Source organism: Pelophylax lessonae, assembly GCF_965119305.1.
Source record: "Pelophylax lessonae genome assembly, chromosome: 5".
Classification (NCBI taxonomy): domain Eukaryota; kingdom Metazoa; phylum Chordata; class Amphibia; order Anura; family Ranidae; genus Pelophylax; species Pelophylax lessonae.
This window is the reverse complement of record NC_138772.1, coordinates 275,802,307-275,817,002: the sequence shown is the minus strand read 5'-3', so window position 1 is coordinate 275,817,002 and position 14,696 is coordinate 275,802,307. Positions and strand designations below refer to the sequence as shown.

Here is a 14,696-nt window from a genome sequence, read left to right as displayed (position 1 = left end):
ACCACCAAAAGAAAGCTCTATTTGTAGGAAAAAAATGAATTAAATTGTGTTCGGGTACAGCGTCGCATGACCGCGCAATTGTCCGTTAAAGTAACGCAGTGCCAAAATAGGGCCTGGTCATTAAGGGGGCAAATCTTCCCGTCCAGAAGTGGTTAAGGGGGTAAAACCTTCTGGGACTGAAGTGGTTAATGTATTTATTTGATATTGTTGTAAGCGGATAAAAAAACAAACATACAAAATTGCCAGAAAAGTTTCACAGATATGACCATCATATGAATCAGCTTATACTGCCCGAAAGCCAGAACATTTTCTACAGGTTACATGTTTCCGTGTGTAGGGAAGTTTGCACACACATTTACAAAATGAAATGACATTATTAATCTCTTATTTATATTTCAGTCCCGGCTTATAACACCAAGTGCTATAGCTGCTTTGCTCCGCATTCTAAGACCTGTAAGCATGAGGAAGTGGAATGCCCAGAAAACAGTCGTTGCATGACCATCTCTGAAGAATTGGTAGCCCATGGTAAGAGAGCACTTTTCTGTATAGTCTAAAATTTGGGACCTGTGTCAACAGGGTTACTTTACTTTACTGTAGCACTGCCCCCTAGGGAGCTACTGAGATTGGATTCCCCTGGGTTACCCGTTGCAACAGTCTGCAGAAACTTGTCACTTTAACACTTGGCTCAGACAATGAACAGTCCAGGGGATTTGGTTTTTTGTATTTTTATTGGAACTTGGATGGGCGAAGGGATGAGTGGGATACTCCAACTTAGAACTATGCACAATGTACAGGACATCTATCTGTAGAATGCGGCAAGGCCGCTGCTTCACTCTGCCACTGAAGTGAAGATAGTAAATGTGATCCTGTTGTGTTAAACCTTCAGGGTCCTAACTTGGCACCCCCTTTCTCACTTGCTGTGTGTGCTAGCTCCCGTCCACTGACTCTCACTGGAGTGGTCCCCTTCCTGGTCAGACCCCCGGCAAGCTCCTTGGTACTCACGGACACTGTTTTTCCTCATGTTGCTCTGCCACTTGCTCCACTGTAATTTTCCACTGGACCTCCTGGTTCAGCACCACACTTCTGGTCCACAAGGCTGACCGCCCGTGACCACCTTCCTCTGCAGCAGGAGGAGAGACAGCCGTCACCCTCCTCCTGGAACCTGGCTTCCTGCCCCAAAGACACTCTGTCGCATGTGCCCGTGGCTTTTATAACATATCTCAGGATGCACCACTGTTTTGCCTACCCACTGGGATAGTCATAAAAGCCTGGGTCTCACTGGCTGGGTTTCCTCCACTGTCCAACAGGCTCCCCTATTGGATAAAGAGGGGACACTCCCTCAGACCAGATGAATCACACATGGACACATGCAACAGGCCTAACTACTGATCAGGCTCCCCTGTGAAGCAGGCAGAGCAAACTATACTTTTCCTAGCACCCACCTAGGAGGGTGCTACATTGCATTCCCATACAAGTCTTAGGGAATACAAAACCTGGTTTAAGCAGATCAACTACAAGTCAGGACAAGGTCAACTGCAGTTCCAATGCACTTGTCAATGAATTCTGAATTATCTCAGAAGTGTCTCAAACAGACGTAAAACGAATCCCATCCTGACAAGCTCAAAGTCCTCAAAACAAAATCCCCAAAGTTCTTAATAATATTCATGGGAATAATAGGCTAGGATTCTCTTACCTCTAAACTATAAAAATTACAACAGACTCAGTGTTGGCTTAAAAATTGGCCGCGGCCGTTTATTATTGGTTTTTTCAAACAGCAATAAATAAATAATAAAGACTTAAATAAATATTAAACCATCCATAGACAGCCTAGCCATAAGAAGCTCAGGCTGCATAATAAATAACTTATTTTACTATCCATTAAAAAGAATTCCCCAGCCTAGCCATAAACAGCACAGGCTGCATCATCACCTTGAAAACTTAAAACGTAGCAAATAAACAGACTAGCCATAAACAGCCCGGTCTGTTAACAAACTCAAATTAGTCTTTATTATTAAAACATCTTTCTTTTCAACCAATAGTCCACCTCTTACATATTCGCAAGGGTGACACACCACATAAAAAACAGCCGCGACATAAGGGGAGGGGGGGTGGGGAGACAAACACTTGTGCTTTTCTTCAGGAGAATGAGCCCCTGAGGTACTGCACCCTCCTTAAATAGGCTTCCTGGATATTCCAGAAGTTTCCCTATCCTTAGCCTATCACCTGCCTGGATGCTCCTAACCCCACCTCCTGGAGTTATCTCCAGGCAGAGTCCCGCTTTATTCCTGAGGTAAATTGCTAACACTATTTTCCTTCCAAAACCTGACTAGAATTACCTACCCTTTTCCTGCCATTTTCCCATGTAGAAAAAGGGGGCATATAAAATGCCCCTTTTTCTTGTCATGGGAATAATAGGCTAGGATTCTCTTACCTCTAAACTATAAAAATTACAACAGACTCAGTGTTGGCTTAAAAATTGGCCGCGGCCGTTTATTATTGGTTTTTTCAAACAGCAATAAATAAATAATAAAGACTTAAATAAATATTAAACCATCCATAGACAGCCTAGCCATAAGAAGCTCAGGCTGCATAATAAATAACTTATTTTACTATCCATTAAAAAGAATTCCCCATACAACAGAAGAAAGGGAGGGAGAAAAAACGACCAACCTCTTCTGTCCCTACCCCACCACCGCGGCCAGTTCAACACATGAGCCTAGATCAGAATTAAAAATGTCCAGTCCTATATCAGAAAGATGGACGCCATCGAATCTATAAAGGCCATCTGATCCATTCTCTAGTTCCGTATGTCTAAAAGACATAATTCCAACCTTCTTAAGCAATTTAGCTACCGCTCTATTAACCCTTTTCCTCATCTTTTCGAAAGGGCGCAGAGACGGTGATACCAACCACCTCAGCCTCTGCACCACTTCCGAGAAGACAACTATTGATTTGGGAAATGCTAACCTGAAATTAAAAAGATCATCCCTAATCCTAAAGATGAGTTCCAAAGTTTTAACCTGGCCTATGTCGTTACCCCCAAGGTGCACTATCAGAATATCTGGAGCAGGAAAGACCTGTGACATCCTACCCACCTCAGACCAGAAATCCTCCCAAACCATACCTCTTCTACCGCACCAAAAAAACTTTAAATTCTTGTGCGTCCAATCCTAGATTCTGGGTATATACTCTCTGCTTCGCCCTCTGGTGCGCCCAATATACAAACGAGTGGCCAATAATCCAGACCACTCTGTGCACACCTGGAAAAGAAAATATTAACAGTTAGGCCGAACATACAATTTGAAGCAGTCCGACTTCCACCTTCCCACTTGTTTTATGACTGCTGGCTCCAATCCTGCCCTAGCGGCTTCTGTCGCCGCTCCTATCCTAAATGAATGGGATGTAAATTTTTTATCTCCCAAACCCAATTTTTCCATACACAGTTTAAAGACTCTGTCAAATTGATATTTTGACAACCCAGCTCCCGACTCATGAATAAAAAGGGGGGTAAAACTACCCATGGGTCTATGACTAATATAACTGCCCAACAAACTGACCGGACAAATTGGAGAGTTTCTCAGAGCCCTCAAAGTGATCCAAGCACCCCTCCTTAGTTGATCCGTTTTTGAACTATCCAAAAGAATCCTCACTTCTTTCTGATTATACACAACACCCTCCCGCCGAATACTAACAACTTCTGAAATCCTCAGCGCAGCAAAAAATGCAATGGAAAATGCTGCCCGAAAAAGGCACGCCTCAAATTTTGAAAAACAGATCTCATTAGTCACCGAACATAAGTCACCTAAAATAACAGGTGTAATCGGCATACGGGTATCTTTTGTAAAATTCTTTCTTCTATACCCTTTTACTGCTTGTCTGACAGAAAAATACGACATACAAGGTGGTAAGTCATTTAACTTGAAAAAGAAAGAAATACCCGCCAGCACTTTTTGAATATGAGCAGCCGAATATTGTTCAATCATCAATTTTTCTAAAAAACGCAAAATAAGACCTTCGGAAAAAGCAGACCGCTCTTCTCCGATCTCATTCAGAAAAGCCAACCACGACATCCAGGCCGATCGGTACCCAGCCCACGTGGAGGGGGCAACTGAATTTTTAATGAAGGTAGGGACACAGCTCAAATGAGATTCCATAAAGTCGCAGGGCAAGGAATGCCAGCTGGATCTGCCTCCGGAAGTAGACCAAAAAACTTCTCCATCTGCGAACGAGAAAGAGCATCCGCCACGTCATTGTCCTTGCCTGCTATATGCTTAGCTTTAATCCAGATGTTTAAACTCAGGCATTTAAAAATCAAATGTCTCAACAGGGCAATGACGGGCGGAGACTTAGCAGATAAACAATTTAGCGCATACATAACTCCCTTATTGTCCGTTCTTACTAGAAGCCGTTTGTTCTTAAATTCAGCCCCCCAAATCTCCAATGCCACTAAAATTGGAAAAAGTTCCAATAGTACAATATTTTTAGTAAAACCTTGAACCTTCCAGCGAAGCGGCCAGGATCCCATGCACCAATGTGTGCGCCAAATTGCACCGAAACCATCTGAGCCTGCTGCGTCCGTGAACAACAAGAAGTCCTTGTCCAAAATAAATTCTTCTTGGAACAAAGTTCTTCCGTTGAAATGGAGTAAAAATTGAGACCAAACCAATAAGTCCGCCTTCAACTCAGAAGTTACTCGCAAATGAGCCGAAGGGGACTTTAAACCTGAAATGGCTCCATATAATCTACGGGAGAAAATCTTACCTATGGGCATGACCCGTGTTGCAAATGCCAATTGACCCAATAGAGCTTGCATGTCCCTCAGGCATACCTTCTTCCGTCGCAGCATGACTGACAGCAGCGTCCTCAACCTCTCCACTTTCAAAGCCGGTAATCTGAATTCCATAGCGACGGTATCAATTGTGATACCCAGGAATTCCAGGGAAGCGGTAGGGCAAACAGTTTTTTCCCTAGCTAGTGGGACCCCAAAATCTTGACAGATCTGTACAAAAGTATCCAAAAGATACCTACATCCAGGACCGTCACTCCTTCCCATGAACAAAAAGTCATCAAGGTAGTGGATCAGATCATTACAACCTGTGACCTGACCCACTACCCACTGTAAGAAAGTTGCAAAGGATTCAAAGTACCTGCAAGAAATTGAGCAGCCCATTGGTAGACAACGATCAAAATAAAACTGGTGTTGGACACAAAAACCTAACGAATTGAAACTAGCAGGGTGAATGGGCAGCAACCTAAAAGCGGATTGAATGTCTGCTTTGGACAACAGAGCGCCAGGGCCTAAACGTCTAATTATTGTTAAAGCATCTTCAAAGGATGCATAGGAAACTGAACAAAATTCTTCCGATATCTGGTCATTTAAAGACATTCCTATTGGAAAGGACAGGTGGTGGATTAAACGGAACGTACCCAGTTCTTTCTTAGGGACAATACCAAGAGGAGAAACTCTAAAGTTAGTAAAAGGGGGGGCTGAAAAAGGACCTGCAATTCTACCTTCATTAATCTCCTTAGCAATTTTCTCCAAAACCACACCTAAGTAACGGTCCACAGATTTCAGGTTGTCAAAAATCGTACAACCTGGACCAGTGAAAACCGGCAACCTGAAACCTTCCTGAAAACCCTTAGTTAACATGTGAGCTATCTCCCTGTCTGGGAAAGACTGGAGGAACGGGAGCATGCTTATTAACCTCACCGGAGACTGAGCCTTTTGGAACCAGTGGTTGCTGTGTGTTGGCACTGGCCATCTTTTTAAAGCACTTGACCACGGAGTGCGTACCGGCGCAGAAAGCACATTCGTGCTTGTACCTGCACGCTGCAGCCCACTTGCATTGTCCTTCATTAAAATTAAAACATACTCCTTTGCGAAAGGAAGTAGTGTTTTGCTGAGTCAAGGCAGTAGGCTGCTTACTAAAGGATGGCTTCTGTGGGAGGAACAAGTTCAGCCACAAACCGACATCCTTAACCCCCCATTTGAGCTGCTTGTGTATGGACAGCTTCTGCCGAAAGGCCTCGTCATATGTGAACCAAGCCGAGCTGCTAAAATTTTTGTAAGCTTCAAGGATGATATCGACGTGCTGGAATAGACCAGCACTTTTCTCGGGGGACTTCTCACAAAGCACAGCAGCATATATGCAGAAAGCCTGCAACCAGTTATTAAAACTTTTCACCACAGGCCTTCTCCTATCATCCTCTTTATCCTCTTTTTTGTCACTTTTTAGCAAAAATTCTTTCGCTGATGGTAACAAAGAAAGGATATCAATAAACTCCCCCCTCCAGATTTTTTCTTTTAAAGCCACTGGCAGGTGGAAACCTAGAGGGGAAATGTCACAGGCTAAAGCCTCCTTCATACACACTTCGGGGATGTTCTGTGACCTAGCAACTTCAAATGGAGAGAATGGGGAACTTTGGTCTAAACTGCAGTTTGCAATGTTGCCACAAGATGGCAACCACACATCACTAACGCTCCTCTGTACTTGCTGTCTATCAGACTGCAGCTCCTGCACATCTTTGCTAAGTTTAACTAATAGCTCCAGGATATTGGACAGGACAGGTAGATTCAACTCACCCTGTCCCACGGACTGCTCCTCGATTCCTCCTGCTGCTCCCAAAACCGGGATGGAGCGACCTCCCATCCGGTCTTCTGTGCCACCCACCGCTGCGCTGCTGGGCGATTGTCCACTTGTCTGCCGAGCCTCCGCTGCGGAAGGGGGGTCCTGTTGCCTCGCCGCGCGCCGGTCACCGCTACTTCTTCCTTCGGTCACCGCCGCAGCCGATCGTTCTTCACGCCGGCGTACGGGAGTACGCCCGGCGCCTTTTGCCGGACATGACCGCACCGGCGATGGGGACTGACGTCGCCTCGGGGTTCTCTTCCGTTTTCCCCGACCTTCGGAAGTGATGTCACTGTGACCCGGAACCTCCGTCACCGTCACAGGCAGTCCTCCGACATCCAGCAATGGCGGCCCGCTCCGCTCCGCTTCTCCAGACCGGCCCTCAGAGACTCCGGCGACTCCTTCCACTCCGGACATGCTGACACGGGGTAAGCTCAGGCAATGCCTCACCCAATCATCCCCTCCTGCCTCCCCAGCCCGCTCAATGAGCTGCCGAAGTAAGCTCATACTGAAAGGAATCCTAAACGAGCCAGTACAGGGAGACAAACACTTGTGCTTTTCTTCAGGAGAATGAGCCCCTGAGGTACTGCACCCTCCTTAAATAGGCTTCCTGGATATTCCAGAAGTTTCCCTATCCTTAGCCTATCACCTGCCTGGATGCTCCTAACCCCACCTCCTGGAGTTATCTCCAGGCAGAGTCCCGCTTTATTCCTGAGGTAAATTGCTAACACTATTTTCCTTCCAAAACCTGACTAGAATTACCTACCCTTTTCCTGCCATTTTCCCATGTAGAAAAAGGGGGCATATAAAATGCCCCTTTTTCTTGTCATTCTCTTTATATACTTATTTATCAAGTATTTACTATCATATATTATCATTTTTGGCAGGTGTAGTCCACTACTCCATCAATAAGCGATGTGCAATGAACCTGCTTTGCGATGAACCCATTTATGCATTTGAGACAGTACTTCGTCCATAAAGATTTACCCAAAATGCTGTACAGGAGATCGGTGTAACTCTGGTTTTTATGAAAGTAAGTATACAAAGGAGTTATGGCCAAAGTAGGTGGACACCCTTCCAAATTATTGAGTTTAGGTACTTCTAACATTCAGTTTGAGGTAGCAAGCAGGCGTCCTTCACTCACAGGCACAAACTCCCACTATTTTCCAAAGCTCAGGTGCTAGGCTGAGGAGGAACTGTCCTCGTTCCAAACACACCACATAAAAAGCAGGACAGCCCCACGCTGATGATGTACTAGTGGTCAAGACTTTATTGCAGCATAAAACATAGCCATAGTTCCTGCCTGGAAACCACCCACTCTAACTTGTGTTTCATATGACTAAACCTTGTGTTCATATGACTAAACCTTGTGTGGTGAAACAAATTACAGTGGGTGGTCTCAAGGTGGGGACTAAGGCGGTGGTTTTTGGTTTATGCTGGAAATTATCTAGCCTTGATCACTGATAAGTGCTATGTATGGCTGTCCTTTTTTGTTTGGCACTTACAACATTCAGTACAAAGCCTTTTTAGAAAACTGTGGGCTTCAAAGCTTTTGTCAACAGTTCCAGCATGATTGTACCCCTGATTGTACCCCTTTGCTATGTTTCAAAGGAGGATAATATAACAATATAGTTTATGCAAATGCGAATTCAGCAAGTAAGAGCTAGAACTAAATAATTCTGCTATATTTAGATCAGATGAGATCTGGTCGGTCACTGTGCATTAGTATTATTGCATAGAGAGATTGCACTTTTCATAGCCTGCAAACACAAACCTATTTGTATTTAATAGTTAGTAAGGGGTCTAATTATCAATGTTTTCACCTGTTACCCAGGAGTCATACAAGTTTCAATTAGAAAAACGTGTTAATCTTGAATGAAAGATTGTTTTGGCCTTTTAACCACTTTATGACCACCCAACACATATGTGCAGCGTCAAAAAAGGTGGGCTTTAACGCCCGTACGTTACACATTCGAGTCTCTGAGTGGCTGTTGTTCATGTTCTGAAAGCACACTCACTGCACACTTCCGGTGCAAAGACCGTGCTGCCGCATATGGCTCTTGGTCTGGGCTAAAGATCAGTAGTTGGCAGGACCAGCTTTCGGTTACATGAATACTGTGACAGTAGTCAAATGATTGCCAATCCTTCCACCAGGGCCTTTTGAACTGTTGAAAGAAAAGCTGGGGTGGGCAGGAAGGGGATAAATGCATTTGCTTTTTAAGACTTGGTGTCTATGGCATATACAACAGTTATATAGAGTGGGTACGGACAGTATTCAGACCCCCTTAAATTTTTCACTCTTTGTTATATTGCAGCCATTTGCTAAAATCATTTAAGTTCATTCTTCTTCCTCATGAATGTACACATAGCACTCCATACTGACAGAAAAACACAGAATTGTTGACATTGTTGCAGATTTATTAAAAAAGAAAAACTGAAATATCACATGGTCCTAAGTATTCAGACCCTTTGCTGTGACACTCATATATTTAACTCAGGCGCTTTCCATTTCTTCTGATCATCCTTGAGATGGTTCTACACCTTCATTTGAGTCCAGCTGTGTTTGATTATACTGATTGGACTTGATTAGGAAAGCCACACACCTGTCTATATAAGACCTTCCAGATCACAATGCATGTCAGAGCAAATGAGAATCATGAGGTCAAAGGAACTGCCTGAAGAGCTCAGAGACAGAATTGTGGCAAGGCACAGATCTGGCCAAGGTTACAAAAAGATTTCTGCTGCACTTAAGGTTCCTAAGAGCACAGTGGCCTCCATAATCCTCAAATGGAAGACGTTTGGGACGACCAGAACCCTTCCTAGAGCTGGCCGTCTGGCCAAACTGAGCTATCGGGGGAGAAGAGCCTTGGTGAAGAACCCAAAGATCACTGTGGCTGAGCTCCAGAGATGCAGTCAGGAGATAGGAGAAAGTTGTAGAAAGTCAACCATCACTGCAGCCCTCCACCAGTCGGGGCTTTATGGCAGAGTGGCCCGACGGAAGCCTCTCCTCAGTGTAAGACACATGAAAGCCCGCATGGAGTTTGCTAAAAAACACCTGAAGGACTCCAAGATGGTGAGAAATAAGATTCTCTGGTCTGATGAGACCAAAATAGAACTTTTTGGCCTAAATTCTAAGCGGTATGTGTGGAGAAAACCAGGCACTGCTCATCACCTGTCCAATACAGTCCCAACAGTGAAGCATGGTGGTGGCAGCATCATGCTGTGGGGGTGTTTTTCAGCTGCAGGGACAGGACGACTGGTTGCAATCGAGGGAAAGATGAATGCGGCCAAGTACAGGGATATCCTGGACAAAAACCTTCTCCAGAGTGCTCTGGACCTCAGACTGGGCCGAAGGTTTACCTTCCAACAAGACAATGACCCTAAGCACACAGCTAAAATAACGAAGGAGTGGCTTCACAACAACTCCTTGACTGTTCTTGAATGGCCCAGCCAGAGCCCTGACTTAAACCCAATTGAGCATCTCTGGAGAGACCTAAAAATGGCTGTCCACCAACGTTTACCATCCAACCTGACAGAACTGGAGAGGATCTGCAAGGAGGAATGGCAGAGGATCCTCAAATCCAAGTGTGAAAGACTTGTTGCATCTTTCCCAAAAAGACTCCTGGCTGTATTAGATCAAAAGGGGGCTTCTACTAAATACTGAGCAAAGGGTCTGAATACTTAGGACCATGTGATATTTCAGTTTTTCTTTTTTAATAAATCTGCAACAATGTCAACAATTCTGTGTTTTTCTGTCAGTATGGGGTGCTATGTGTACATTCATGAGGAAGAAGAATGAACTTAAATGATTTTAGCAAATGGCTGCAATATAACAAAGAGTGAAAAATTTAAGGGGGTCTGAATACTTTCCGTACCCACTGTATGTGCATATATGTGCATATATATATATATATATATATATATATATATATATACATATATATATATATATATATTTTTTTTTTTTCACTTTAATATTTACTTATTATTCCTCTTATATAGTGCCATTCAATCAAACTAAAGAGAGAGGTTTTCTATGTCCAACTTGCCATGAATACAACACTTTGGATGGGTGCAATGCAACAAGATCAACAGTCTGCTGGCAAGAAAACGATCAGTGTTCTCAATTCAGGGCAACTATTATTACCCCTAGTAAGTTTTTTAAAAAAATTTTAAAGAAGAGTATCACCATAACACTTTATTTTCTGTCCTATTTTTGCTGATTAAAAAAAGAAAAAAGCCATGTTAATGTGTAAAGGAAATCTGTCTTTAGGGTTTTAAAATATGCAAACTAACAATTCTCCCAAATTGTGGAAGCCTTGTACTGCTTGGAAAAGCATCCATCATACTGGAATCACTATCCATTCTCAAAATGTTGGAAGGGTCTGCTGCATTTATCCGGGTGTTTTCCCCCCTAAATCAATGCTAATATTCACATTGCATGCGTTTCTGGATGAGGCTCAGAAGTAGCATGATCACATGCCTGATGAAGCGGTCCTGCATGGCTCTGTAACGTTGCACCTTTCTTTTTGTTATGTGATCATTCTTCAATAAAAAAATCTGTGATCTGTGGTGTGCTGGCAAATATGAGCATTGTCTCCCCAAAAACACTCACAAAAATACAGAGGACTTCCTAGTCCTCACTAGGGGTCCTAGCCTATTCTACACCATCTACAGCTGTCGGATCTTGGTTGACTGTACCTGGGGAACGGAGAGGAGAGGCCGATATCATGCTTTACTTGATAAGCATTTTTCCATTTACTATCTTGTAAGCGTTTTTAACCCTTTTAGAATAAATCAGCTTATTTTCATACTGCACTTAGGTGGCGATTGCCCCTTTTTTTCTTATACAGTCAGGTCCATGAATATTGGGACATCGACACAATTCTAATCTTTTTGACTCTATACACCACCACAATGGATTTGAAATGAAACAAACAATATGTGCTTTAACTGCAGACTTTCAGCTTTAATTTGAAGCATGGTCGTGGTAGTGTCATGGCGTGGGCATGTATGGCTGCCAATGGAACTGGTTCTCTTGTATTTATTGATGATGTGACTGCTGACAAAAGCAGCAGGATGAATTCTGAAGTGTTTCGGGCAATATTATCTTCTCATATTCAGCCAAATGCTTCAGAACTCATTGGACGGCGCTTCACAGTGCAGATGGACAATGACCCGAAGCATACTGCCAAAGCAACCAAAGAGTTTTTTAAAGGGAAAGAAGTGGAATGTTATGCAATGGCCAAGTTAATCACCTGACCTGAATCCAGTTGAGCATGCATTTCACTTGCTGAAGACAAAACTGAAGGAAAAATGCCCCAAGAACAAGCAGGAACTGAAGACAGTTGCAGTAGAGGCCTGGCAGAGCATCACCAGGGATGAAACCCAGCGTCTGGTGATGTCTATGCATTCCAGACTTCAGGCTGTAATTGACTGGAAAGGATTTGCAACCAAGTATTAAAAAGTGAAAGTTTGATTTATGATTGTTAATCTGTCCCATTACTTTTGTCCCTTAAAAAGTCGGAAACACATATACAAACTGTTGTAATTCCTACACTGTTCACCTGATTTGGATTTAAACACCCTCAAATTAAAGCTGAAAGTCTGCAGTTAAAACACATCTTGCTTGTTTCATTTTAAATCCATTCTGGTGGTGTATAGAGCCGAAATCATTAGAATTGTTTCCATGATCCAATATTTATGGACCTGACTGTAATAGCTTCATGTGAATGAAATAGGTGCGGGGGAGGCAGACGCAAACCCATGTAAGTGTGCCCAACTTTTACATTAGTTTTTGGTCAATTTGCAGGGAACAAATGTGTATACAAATTTGCGGGAGGAATGACTTCAATTTTTTTAACAATAGACCCCTTTGGGTAACCAACTGATTTTACTTTTTTTTTGTTGTTTTTTTTTATCACTGATAGCTAATGCTGAGAACTTAGAGCATTGAGCTTCTGGCCCTAAAAAGGACTGATAAGTGTTCTTTTTTAAACCTTTTGGACTTGTATTTGGATTGTACTACTCTTTTTATTCCGAATCCTGTATACACTGCCTGTCTAGTAAAATGCCATAGCGACTTTTTTCTTTTTACAGATGGGGTTCCGGTAAACGTCTCAACACAAGGATGCAGCAGCGCAAACGCTTGCAACTACGACTACAGTGAATCTGCCAGTACAAAAGTATCCTATATATTAGAGAACACATGCTATCTCCCTACAGCTCCTATGTCGCAGAAAAAAAAGCCAGAATAGTGATCTGTCATCGATCAGAAATTTAAATCCAGCTCACATTGAAAATAGCAATGGCGTGATGATGATTTGCATTGATTATTGAAATTATAGTAATTTGTTGCACTTAAAGAGAAGTTACACCCCCCCTACCAAAAAAATGAAAAGTCAGCAGCTACAAATACTGTAGCTGCTGACATTTAATATAGGACACTTACCTGTCCAGGGATCCCGCAATGTTGGCACCCCAGCTGATTTTTCAATCGGCTCCCGGTTGCTGCCGCCGCCATTCGTTGTAAGGGGAACTGGCAATTAAGCCACGGTGAGGTCTTCTGGAAATGGGGACGAGTACCTGTCAAAAACAGGTACCCACTCCCCCCCCCCCTCCCCGAAAGGTGTCAAATGTTGCACCCAAAGGGGGAAGAAAGCAAACAAGCAGAGTTTCCCCTTGTGGGTGGAGCTCTGCTTTAAATCTTCTTAAGCACTTCCCGGCCACCCGCCGCCTTTTTACTGTGGCAGGGTGGCTCTCCTGTGCAAACCAACGTAGGTCTACGTCAGTCACGCACGGGGAAGCCGATGCAGCGGGTAGGCGGCTCAGATTGCCTCCTGACACCTGCGATCGTTCCCCGCTGAGAGAGAAGAACGGTCAGTTGTTGTAAACACAGCTGACTGTTATTCTACCTGGAATGATCATAGAGCCCCCGTGATCCTTCTATATAGAATCACATGTCTCTATGGTCATTTCAGAAGCCACCCCCCCCCCCCACAGTTAGAATCACTCCCCTAGGCTCACATTTAACCCCTTGATCACCCACAGGGTTGACCCCTTCCCTGGCAGTGTCATTATTACAGTAACAGTGCATATTTTTAGCACAGATTACTGTAGTAATGTTACTGGTACCCCAAAAGGTGTCAAAAATGTCAGTTAGGGGTCCGATCTGTCCGCCGCAATGTCGCAGTCCCGAAAAATATTGCAGATCGCTGCCATTACTAGTAAAAAAAAAAAACAATAACAATTACTTAAATCTTTCCCGTAGTTAGTAGACGCAATAACTTTTGCACAAACCAATCAAAATACGCTTATTGCGATTTTTTTTTTTACCAAAAATATGTAGCCTAAAATGTAAAATAATTTTGATTTTTTACATTTTTTTTTTGAGAATGCTATATAGCAGAATGTGAAAAATATTGTTTTTTTTTTTTTTTTTTTCAAAATCGTCGCTATTTTTTTGTTCATAGTACAAAAAATAAAAATCGCACAGGTGATCGAATACCATCAAAAGAAAGCTCTATTTGTGGGAAAAAGGACATAAATTTCGTTTGGGTACAGCGTAGCACGACCACGCAATTGTCTGTTAAAGTAACGCAGTGCCAAATCGCAAAATAGGGCCTGGTCATTAAGGGGGAAAATCATTCCGGTCTTAAAGTGGTTAAAAATGTATCCTAATTGATCATGTGATGTCAGTATAGATGTGATTCAAAAAAGGGTTCCAAAACTTGCCATACAGTCCTGTCCTAAGGTGACAGTGATCGCTCGTATTGGAGGAGCAGCGTTGTCATTCTAGACTGATGTACTGATTTGAACTACAAGCACCTCCCTTCTCCACATCTACATTATATTGGGGAAGGTGTTTTGAAATTTACTCAAGATGGCTGGAAAGGATAATCATCATCCTAGTGTGACAACATTCACCAACACTGTATCCATGTGTGTTAGGCAGTACAATCAGCCTTCTTGCTGAATAGCTATTATCAATTGCAGGACAAACCCCAGATATTGTAATGTTTTTAAGTCCAGTGACAGCATTGTATTCAGCCTCTATACATCTGGAGAAGA

At 43.1% G+C, this 14,696-nt stretch overlaps 1 long non-coding RNA gene across 1 annotated transcript; it reads left to right on the top strand.

The window, feature by feature from the left end:
- Positions 1-403: 403 nt before the first annotated feature.
- LOC309557006 lies at positions 404-12,952 on the top strand. The gene is made up of 4 exons (XR_014225362.1): positions 404-525; positions 7,514-7,659; positions 10,629-10,778; positions 12,726-12,952. It is a non-coding gene; the product is annotated as an uncharacterized lncRNA (long non-coding RNA).
- The last annotated feature ends 1,744 nt before the right edge of the window (positions 12,953-14,696 follow it).